The following is an 11,739-nucleotide window of genomic DNA, read 5'->3' on the forward strand; positions in this document are numbered from 1 at the left end:
GCAGACTTCAAGCGAAAGCCGACGTGGGTGTAGACCACGACCTACCTAAACACTTAAGCCTCTAGTCCAGGTTTATCGCCTATTCAGGTTCCATCCGCAGGGAGTCCGGCCGAGGTTTCCCATACGGCCCCGAACGATGTGAACAGGGTTCCCGAGATACCTAACGGGTATTCGGTACACCCGGCCACGTACCTACCGCATCACAGCCCACCCCTACGGTCAGCGCTGTCCACGGCCTCCAGTAGGCTACAAACACCAGAAACTACTTGCAACTCCTGGACAGAGAGCTAGGGTGAATAAGAAGTCGAGCGGGGTCATATTTCAGGGCCCAATGCATGGTAGTAGCTGTATCTTAAATCACGCATACAGATCTCAGTGCTTAAGGTCGGCTTCAATGAAACAACCCACCATGTACTCCTACATGGCCTCTCATCGATACCTTTACCAAATCGTGTTCACCACACCACTCTCATTACCGACATAATCATTTCACTCTAGCCCATCACCCAGATGAACCAGACCTGACACGACTCTAAGCATAGCAGGCATAGCAAGGTAGGAACAACACATACATATGGCTCAATCAACTCCTACACATGCTAGTGGGTTTCATCTAGTTACTGTGGCAATGACAGGTCATGCAGAGGAAATGGGTTCAACTACCGTAGCACACAGCAGTTTGAATCGCGTTGTCTTAATGCAGTAAAAGAGAGCAGGAGCGAGAACATGGGATTGTATCGATATGATCAAATGGTTGGTTGCTTGCCTGATGGTTCGATGCACTGATACGGTTCTTCGCTAGGGTAATCAGGGTACTCCTCGGGGACAGAACCTGCCGCAGAGAGCACCGATACACAAACATTACCAAACAGTATGCAACAATATGATGCATGCATGAGACATGGCAAAATGAGTGTATTGGGCTAATGCAACTAAAACCAGAAGGGTTTGAACAAATTTGAATCAAGGATTCAAATTTCAAATTCAAATATGGCCTTTTAAAGTGCTTTTCCTTGTTCTGCTTAAAACATCAATTTAACTTGTTTGATCATGCATGAAAATAGTACAGATGGATAGATTGGATTTTTCTGATCATTTTTCATATATAATTTGTCCAATTTGGAGTTACAGAATAAAAGTTATGAATTTTTGAAGTTTAAATAATATTCTGGAATTTCCTGATTTAAATTAAATCCAGAAAATCAATTACTGCGTCAGCCTGACGTCAGTGTGACGTCAGCAGGTCAACGGAACTGGTCCAGGTCAAACCTGACAGTGGGTCCCGCATGTCAGGGTGATTATTTTAATTAAAACTTAATTAAAACTAATCCTGTTTAATTAACAGGGCTGGGCCCCACCTGTCATTGACTCAGGGGAGTCAACCAGGGCCCACCCGTGGTCAAACCCGGGTCGGCTGCACCGGCGTTTAGCCGCCGGCGAGCCCGACGCGGCGGCGGAAGTGGTTTTGGCCATTTCGGCCACCAAATGGGCCGCGGAGACCACCGGAGGGAAGCTGAGGACAAACCGCAGCTCTTGGCGGAGTCCGTTGAGGTCGGGATGGCCGGAGTTGGCGCCGGCGACGACTTTGGCGGCCACCGGGGTTCGGTCGGAGGTGAACTTGGCGCTAGAGGGTTCGGTGAGGCTCGTGGAGTAGCTAGCTAGGTGCTGCGGAACTTGGTGAGTAAGATGGACACCATCTTGTGGCCGGAGGATGACCGGGAGCACGTCGGCGACGAGCTCCACGGCGGTGGGTGCGGTTGAGCTCCGGGAGGTTGCTACACGGCTCGGGAGCAAGAACGGAAGGGAGGGGAAGATGGCTAAGCTCACAGTGAGTGCGACGGAGTTCTTGGTGCGGCCGGAGATGGACCGGAGCGACGACGGCGTTGAAGGGGATCTCCGGCGACGGTGAGCTCGGGCGAGGTCGGTGCGGTGGTCTCGGGCGTTGCGAGCGCTCGGGGCTCGGCTGCTCGATGAAGTGGACAGCGGCGGAGCTCCTGGACACGGTGAGACGGCGTGGGGTGGTCGGAGGGCGTGGCTACGGCGAGGGGGTGGCGGCGATGGCGTCGGCCATGGCTGGGGCGTGCGAGGGGGAGGAGCTGGAGAGGAGAGGGGGTGTCTGGGGGGTTCGGGGGAGAGAGGGAGGCCGATCCTCGACGTCACCTGGCGAGGGGAGCGGCGAGGCGGCGAGCAGGTGCGTGGCGCACGCCGCGGTCGCCGTCGGGCACCTGCCTGCCTGCCTGGCCGGCAAGCAGCTCGCTGGAGCGGTGCTGGGCTGGGCCGGCAGGTGGGCCGGGGCAGGCGCCAGGTAAGTTTTTTCATTTTCTTCTGTTTTCTGTTTTTCTAATACTTCTGCAACTTTGTTGAATTAAATAAAATACCTAGGCAACTTCAAAAATCACCAAATCACTCCTGGTCCATAGCTGGATTATTTCCAACATGAAACATTTTAGTTTGGAGGTATTTGAGCATTTAAATATTTTATATAATTTTAAATGCCCAAATTCAAATATTTATGAATTAATTCAAAAACCCTAAGATGGCCTAGGAAAATGTGCACCACTTTTGGCAGAGGTTCTGAACCAAGACAAAAATGATGGGCATTTTAGAAGGGCATTTCAGGTTCATTGAAAATTATTTTAGTAAACCCTAGTTGGTTTCAGAGGGGACTGGGGGTTCTGTCATCCCCATTTCAAGTTTCTGATGAAAGAAGTAAACATGATGCAACACTCTAATGCATGACTAGCTAGGGTGTGACAACTCACCCCCACTCAAAAGAATCTCGTCCCGAGATTTGGGTTCCTCCGGGAAGAAGGCGGGGTACTCGAGTCGAAGACGATCCTCCCTTTCCCAAGTTGCTTCATCCTCAGAATGGTGCGACCATTGAACCTTGAGAAACTTGATGTTCTGGCGTCGAGTGGTACGCTCGGCCTGATCGAGGATACGAATGGGGTACTCTCGATATGTAAGATTATCCTGGAGATCAAGCGTTTCGTGGTCCACTTCACGGATAGGATCCGAGAAGCAACGCCTGAGTTGAGAAACGTGGAAGACATCGTGGACTCTGGAGAGATGCGGAGGTAGTTCCAACTGGTAGGCAACTTCTCCTCGTTTGGCGAGAATGCGAAAAGGTCCAATGTAACGAGGAGCCAATTTGCCTTTGATACCGAAACGATGGGTTCCCTTCAGAGGGGTGACCCGAAGATAAGCCTTCTCGTCAACCTCGAAAGTCATAGCCTTATGTTTTCGGTCATATTGACTCTTTTGACGAGATTGGGCTGTTTTCAACTTTTCACGAACGATGCGAACTTGTTCTTCTGCTTCCTGAATCATATCCGGGCCAAAGAATTGTCTTTCCCCGGTCTCTGACCAGTTAAGGGGTGTTCGACACCGTCGTCCATAGAGAACTTCAAAAGGGGCTTTACCCAAGCTAGATTGATAGCTGTTGTTGTAAGCGAATTCGGCAAATGGAAGGCACTTCTCCCAGTCCATTCCGAATGAGATAACAGAGGCTCGAAGCATGTCTTCTAGAACTTGGTTGACGCGTTCCACTTGACCGCTTGACTGAGGGTGGAAGGCAGTGCTAAAGGAGAGACGGGTTCCCATAGCATTTTGGAAACTTTCCCAAAATCGAGAGGTGAAAAGACTTCCTCGATCCGAGTTAATTTCCAAAGGAACACCATGGAGGGACACTATTCGGGAGATGTATAAGTCTGCCAGCTGACTGGCGGTTATACTCTCACGAACAGGTAAGAAATGGGCTACTTTGGAAAGACGATCGACCACGACGAAGATAGCATTATTCCCTCTCTTGGTCCTGGGAAAACCGGTAATGAAATCCATACCAATTTTATCCCATTTCCATTCAGGAATAGCTAGGGGTTGAAGGGTGCCAGCAGGCCGTTGGTGCTCTGCTTTTACACGACGACAGACGTCGCAATTAGCAATATACTGAGCAATTTCTCTCTTCATCCTAGTCCACCAGAACCTCTGGCGTAGGTCCTGATACATCTTAGTACTACCGGGATGAATAGTGAGAGGAGATTCATGAGCCTCCTTAAGGATCAACTGCCGTAGATGCTGGTTCTTGGGAACCACTAGACGGTTCTCAAAGTACACAACACCATGATCATTTGTGGAGAAACAACTAGCACCTCCGCTAGCAATGTTCTCCTTGATCTTAGCTATTCCCTTATCTCGCTTCTGGGCAGCAATGATTTGATCCGTAAGAGTAGGTTTCGCCACCAAGGTGGAAAGAAATCCTTGAGGAACAATGTGAAGGTTAAGCTTCCGAAATTCCTCATGGAGAAGCGGTTGACTTTGTTGTAACACCAGATTGTTACAATAAGATTTACGACTTAGCGCATCAGCCATGACGTTGGCTTTCCCTGGGGTGTAGGTTATTCCTAAGTCGAAGTCTGTGATCAATTCAACCCAACGTCTTTGCCTGAGATTCAGATCCGGTTGGGTGAAGATGTACTTCAGACTTTGGTGATCAGTGAATATTTCGCAACGATTACCGAGGAGGTAATGTCGCCAGGTCTTAAGTGCATAGACTACGGCTGCAAGCTCTAGATCATGAGTAGGATAATTCTCCTCATGTGGGTGCAATTGCCGTGAAGCGTAGGCAATTACGTGTCGATCTTGCATGAGAATGCAACCTAGTCCTTGTCGCGAGGCGTCGCAGTAGATAACAAAGTCCTTGGAGAAGTCTGGCGGTACCAGTACGGGAGCAGAAGTCAGGCGTCTTTTCAGTTCCTGAAAGCTGTGCTCACATTGTGGAGTCCATTCGAACTTCTTATCTTTCTTGAGGAGTTCGGTTAGAGGTTTGGCAACCTTGGAGAAGTTCTCGACAAAGCGACGACAATAGCTCGCTAAGCCTAGAAAACTCCGAACTTGCTTGACCGATTCAGGTGGAGTCCAATTAAGGACGGCTTGAACTCGCTCAGGGTTAACAGCAATACCTTTACCAGATATTACATGACCCAGATAGGTCACTTCTGACAACCAGAATTCACATTTAGAAAATTTGGCATAAAGGCGATGCTCTCGAAGTTTCTGCAACACTAGCCTTAGATGTTCGGCATGTTCTTCCTCGTTCTTGGAGTAGATGAGTATATCATCGAGGTAAACCACGACGAATTTATCCAAATACTCCATGAAGATTGAGTTCATTAACCGAGAAAAGGTGGCTGGAGCGTTGGTTAATCCGAAGGACATGACGGTGTACTCGTATTGGCCATAACGAGTAACAAAGGCCGTTTTAGGAATGTCCCCGTTTCTGATTTTGATTTGATGGTAGCCCAACCTCAAATCCATCTTGGAGAAGACTGAGGATCCAGCGAGCTGATCATACAGGTCGTTGATCCTGGGAAGCGGATATTTGTTCTTGATTGTGACCAAGTTGACAGGTCGGTAATCTACAACCATCCGGTCCGTACCATCCTTCTTCTTGACGAATAGGACGGGGCAAGCCCACGGAGATGAGCTAGGTCGGATGAAACCCTTTTTCAAGGACTCATCGAGTTGTTTCTTAAGCTCGGCTAGTTCTAGGGGTGCCATCTTATAAGGTCTTCTAGCAATCGGAACGGTTCCTGGAATGAGGTCTATTACAAACTCAACATCCCTGTCAGGTGGAACACCTGGCAATTCCTCTGGAAAGACATCCGGGAAGTCACGGACTACCGGAACGTCCTCAAGGTCTGGCAAAGGGCTGGCGTTAAGAGAATATAATTGTCGCTTGGCTATTCGGGTCAAGACATTGACTATCTTTCCCGAAGGATGGGTGAGTTGAACAGTCCTAGAGAAGCAATCGATTTGGGCATGATGAGCCGACATCCAGTCCATACCCAGAATGATATTAATATCTGAAGATTTAAGGGCTATCAAAGACGCAAGGAAAACAAGTCTGTCGACTTGGATTTCATTTCCATAGCTTACCCTAGAGGTCTGCCATCTAGAACCAGGGGTAGAGATTTCCATAGTGGATGGCATGTCACAGAATGCAACGTTATGCAAACGAGCATAACTTTCGGATATAAAAGAATGAGAGGCTCCTGTATCGAAAAGAACAGATGCCGGGTGGCAGTTAACAAGAAGCGTACCGAGAACGACGTTGGGATCCTCTTGAGCTTCTTCGGCAGAGATACAGTTGACATGGCCACGTGAAGCGGTGACCGGCTTGGCGTGGAATATTTTTCCTGTCGGCTTGCCACGGCCAACAGCTTTAGCAGATTGATTGGGGTTGGTCTGGGGACACTCACGCATATAGTGACCAGATTCCCCACACTTGAAACAAGTCACGGAACTGGTACGTGGAGGAGCATTGTTAGTTGGACCCCCATAGGGCTTGGCTGGAGCAGACTGTTGAACGGGGCGAGGCGCCTGGAAGGATGGCCTCGGTGTAAACCTGGGTGGCAGGGCGGTGTTGGGTACCCACACGCGGCGCTTCTGAGGACCAGCACCGGATGAGGAACCCATGTCACGGCCATGCTTGCGTGTTGCGTCATAGTCAGTCTGACCAGTTTCAGCACTGATGGCTTTGTTGACAAGTTTCGAAAAAGATGTGCACTCATGCAGACGGAGGTCGCGGCGAAGCTCAGGACTAAGGCCCTTACGGAACCTTGCTTGCTTCTTGGCGTCAGTAGACACTTCCTCAGTTGCATATCGTGCGAGATTACCAAACTCCCTGCTGTAAGCATCCACAGAAAGTCGGCCTTGGGTGAAACTGCAAAATTCTTCACGTTTACGGTCCATGAGACCCTCCGGAATGTGATGTTCACGGAAAGCCTCGCTGAATTCAGCCCAAGTTGTGACATGGCCCGCTGGGCGCATAGCTCCATAATTCTCCCACCATAGACTGGCGGGGCCTTCAAGATGATATGCAGCAAAGGTGACCTTGTCAGCCTCCGCTACCAGCGCGGAACGCAGTTTGTGAGAGATACTGCGAAGCCAGTCATCAGCGTCGAGAGGCTCGACGGAGTGGTGGAACGTGGGTGGATGCAATTTGATAAAATCACTGAGTGACACCACGTTAGCCCTCTGATGGTGTGCTGTATTCTGTTCAATACGCTCCAACAAACGGTTTGTCTCCCGCTTGTTTCTCTCAGCTTCCATCATAACCTCGGCTAGTGAAGGAGGATGAGGCAGATTTACATCCCTGGCTTCACTGCCTTCGGCCTGCTCTTGAGAAGCAGGGTTAGCGCGCGTGTTGACCATCCTAGGTAAACAAGACAATGATTTAGTCAGGATGGTAAAATTCCGACATAGGATTCATAATGTAAGAAATAACTCGGAATGCAAGATGATCATCCGTATGACATGGTAGATACAGAAACTGCTTCTTTTATTCCATCGTCATACACACCATACAGGGTTTAGTACAAGACCAAACAAAGTACTATTACGGTGAAAAGAGGATTACATCTCATCGGAGGCATTCCAAGCTCCTATACATTATTTTTCTACACCTCCGGAAGGAGTACAAACTAGGTCATATCCCACGAGTCACGCGGGACGATAGACGACACAGCTAGTGCGAACTAGTGATACTACCACTAACTCAGACCGATCCGTAGTAGTCCTCGTAGAAGTCACCTCCATAGCCTGGGAGCTCAACATGATCATCTGGAAACAGACGGTCTCGCGGAGCTTGTGGACCATAGGGGCTAGGATGAGGCCTTGGACCAACAAACGGTGGCCTGCGGGGACCGCGAGGTGGGGTGATGCCTCCTACATCACGCCAAACCATCACGTCTGGCAGAGCAGATCTCACAGGATAGAGATCGCGCATATCTGAATATCCAGCTTGCACCGCCGGTGCGAACCGAGTCAAAGTGGCCCAGTGGTCAGCACGGGTGTTGAAGAGCTCTAGCCTTAAGGCCCGATTTTCACGGTCCTTATCCTCGAGCATCTCAGCAGTGGTGCGAGTCCGTGAATCCTCCTGAGTGGGGTCAGCATAGATAGCCTGGAGATACCCTTGTGCTCCCGGAAGTGATCCTGGCATATACCGGAAATCAGAGTCCCGAAATATACCAGATCTGACTCGCATAATGGTCATCATAGAGTAGGCGGCGTCCTGCACAGCCATCTCAATGGTAACCCCGAGTCCATAAGAGCAGTGAAGAGGCTCGGTGGATCCAGGATAAGATGGAAATATCCTGACAGTGCAGAGATACTGACTTTGATTAAAATCTCGGAATTGCTCTTCGACCGTGTACTCAGGATACCAGCGGTATCCAGCCTCAGTCATTACCCTGACCAACTTGGCAGTATGGCCGGGTACATCTAGGCATCGAGTCAGGCGAACCACTTGATTGAGGTCGCGAGTGGCCATCTGAAAGCACAATCATAATGCAAAGGCATTAGAATTTCTAGCGAAATTTCGGCAGCATAACAGCTGTAAATGCTCAAGAAGGATTTTGAGACATTTGACAAAGGATTTCATACACACTCATCATCATCATATCAAAGTTCTGAATCCATTCTAACAACATAATGTGGTAGTAGAACTGAACTAGGCTTGTATCCATCAAACTTATAAGGTACTACTGATTAGTAACACGTGATCCTGATAGAGAGAACAGATCCTAATTCCTTATCCCCCGGTAGAAGAATGGACTGACTCAGATCAGAATGTCATAAGATAAAGGAGTAAAAAGAGCCTTACGTTCCATCCCACAAACAATTCCCCTACATATAACTAAAGAATTTCTAGACTCAACATCGACCAGTTTGGCTTGGAGAACCTACAGGCAGTCCGGCTCTGATGCCAACGCTGTCAGGACCCCGACTCGATGTCACATCGATCTAGCCGGTAACACCTCATATCACTTTGCGGCCTCACGCACGGTATCCCCACGGGTGTCGCCTTACCTTTGCCCGGGACCGTTTGCGCCTTTTGGCTCACGTATATGATAGTGTCGCTAGCATCCATATGATAAAGAGCCCGGGCTGACATGACTAGTCGTAAACCCAAAGTGGCACTTACAGGGACAGGCATCCATGACCCAGCTTCGAACGTGTCGGTCATCAGCAAGTGGGTCCGGGCTGTAGCACTGGGCTAGCAGGACTCCGGTAAACCGGGCTGTAGCGGGCTAACAGGACTCCGGTACTCAAAGCGTGACATTTCCCCGAAGGGACAGACACAGGAACGAAGAAGGACACATGCCGGCCAGCCTAAGTGTTCCAGAGCAGTAGCAAGCTACCATGGCTCAGCGGTAACACTAGGAGACATTTCCCGGTAAGAGAGGCTACTAAAGATAAACAACTAGATAGTCAGATCCCACACATACCAAGCATTTCAATCATACACACAATATGCTCGATATGTGCAAATACAACGAAGCATCACAACATGACTCTACGACACAAGTACTTTATTTAAGGCTCAGGAGCCATACATAACATACACAAAGGTACGGGTCTCACGACCCAACATACAAGTCATACAGTCATACAAACCAGCAGCGGAAGTAACTTGTCTGAGTACAGACAACTAGTAAAATAAAAGAGGCTTGGAAAGCCTAGCTATACTACGTGGTCCTTCACAAGCTCAGGGTCACCACCTGGGTCTTTAGCCTACTCGTTGATGTCAACGTCTACATAGAACCCATCAGAAGGGGTTGCAGCGTCTTCTGTAAAAATGTAGATTATAGCAACATGAGTACAAAGGTACTCAGCAAGACTTACATCAGATCCTACATACATGCATAGTATCAAGAAGGGTTGGTGGAGTTATTGCAGCAAGCCAGCTTTGACTCTTGGCTAGACTATCCTACGATACTCCAACTTGAAATGGTTTTGCGCACACGAGTCCACTACTCACCACTTCAATACACTACCGAGGATCCACCTCCGTCTTCCTACGGAAGAGCCATCCTCGGCACTCACACTTATCTTGAGGCTTTTAACAGTTTCCATTTACTTGTCTATGAACTGTATAGGCAACCAAGTAGTCCTTTACCGCGGACGCGGCTATTCGAATAGATTATGATAACCCTGCAGGGGTGTACTTCTTCATACATGTTTCCACCACTTAGCGTCTGCACACGACATGTGCTCGGCAGACTTCAAGCGAAAGCCGACGTGGGTGTAGACCACGACCTACCTAAACACTTAAGCCTCTAGTCCAGGTTTATCGCCTATTCAGGTTCCATCCGCAGGGAGTCCGGCCGAGGTTTCCCATACGGCCCCGAACGATGTGAACAGGGTTCCCGAGATACCTAACGGGTATTCGGTACACCCGGCCACGTACCTACCGCATCACAGCCCACCCCTACGGTCAGCGCTGTCCACGGCCTCCAGTAGGCTACAAACACCAGAAACTACTTGCAACTCCTGGACAGAGAGCTAGGGTGAATAAGAAGTCGAGCGGGGTCATATTTCAGGGCCCAATGCATGGTAGTAGCTGTATCTTAAATCACGCATACAGATCTCAGTGCTTAAGGTCGGCTTCAATGAAACAACCCACCATGTACTCCTACATGGCCTCTCATCGATACCTTTACCAAATCGTGTTCACCACACCACTCTCATTACCGACATAATCATTTCACTCTAGCCCATCACCCAGATGAACCAGACCTGACACGACTCTAAGCATAGCAGGCATAGCAAGGTAGGAACAACACATACATATGGCTCAATCAACTCCTACACATGCTAGTGGGTTTCATCTAGTTACTGTGGCAATGACAGGTCATGCAGAGGAAATGGGTTCAACTACCGTAGCACACAGCAGTTTGAATCGCGTTGTCTTAATGCAGTAAAAGAGAGCAGGAGCGAGAACGTGGGATTGTATCGATATGATCAAATGGTTGGTTGCTTGCCTGACGGTTCGATGCACTGATACGGTTCTTCGCTAGGGTAATCAGGGTACTCCTCGGGGACAGAACCTGCCGCAGAGAGCACCGATTCACAAACATTACCAAACAGTATGCAACAACATGATGCATGCATGAGACATGGCAAAATGAGTGTATTGGGCTAATGCAACTAAAACCAGAAGGGTTTGAACAAATTTGAATCAAGGATTCAAATTTCAAATTCAAATATGGCCTCTTAAAGTGCTTTTCCTTGCTCTGCTTAAAACATCAATTTAACTTGTTTGATCATGCATGAAAATAGTACAGATGGATAGATTGGATTTTTCTGATCATTTTTCATATATAATTTGTCCAATTTGGAGTTACAGAATAAAAGTTATGAATTTTTGAAGTTTAAATAATATTCTGGAATTTCCTGATTTAAATTAAATCCAGAAAATCAATTACTGCGTCAGCCTGACGTCAGTGTGACGTCAGCAGGTCAACGGAACTGGTCCAGGTCAAACCTGACAGTGGGTCCCGCATGTCAGGGTGATTATTTTAATTAAAACTTAATTAAAACTAATCCTGTTTAATTAACAGGGCTGGGCCCCACCTGTCATTGACTCAGGGGAGTCAACCAGGGCCCACCCGTGGTCAAACCCGGGTCGGCTGCACCGGCGTTTAGCCGCCGGCGAGCCCGACGCGGCGGCGGAAGTGGTTTTGGCCATTTCGGCCACCAAATGGGCCGCGGAGACCACCGGAGGGAAGCTGAGGACAAACCGCAGCTCTTGGCGGAGTCCGTTGAGGTCGGGATGGCCGGAGTTGGCGCCGGCGACGACTTTGGCGGCCACCGGGGTTCGGTCGGAGGTGAACTTGGCGCTAGAGGGTTCGGTGAGGCTCGTGGAGTAGCTAGCTAGGTGCTGCGGAACTTGGT

The sequence above is a fragment of the Triticum aestivum genome, chromosome 7B, assembly GCF_018294505.1.
Source record: "Triticum aestivum cultivar Chinese Spring chromosome 7B, IWGSC CS RefSeq v2.1, whole genome shotgun sequence".
Classification (NCBI taxonomy): Eukaryota; Viridiplantae; Streptophyta; class Magnoliopsida; order Poales; family Poaceae; genus Triticum; species Triticum aestivum.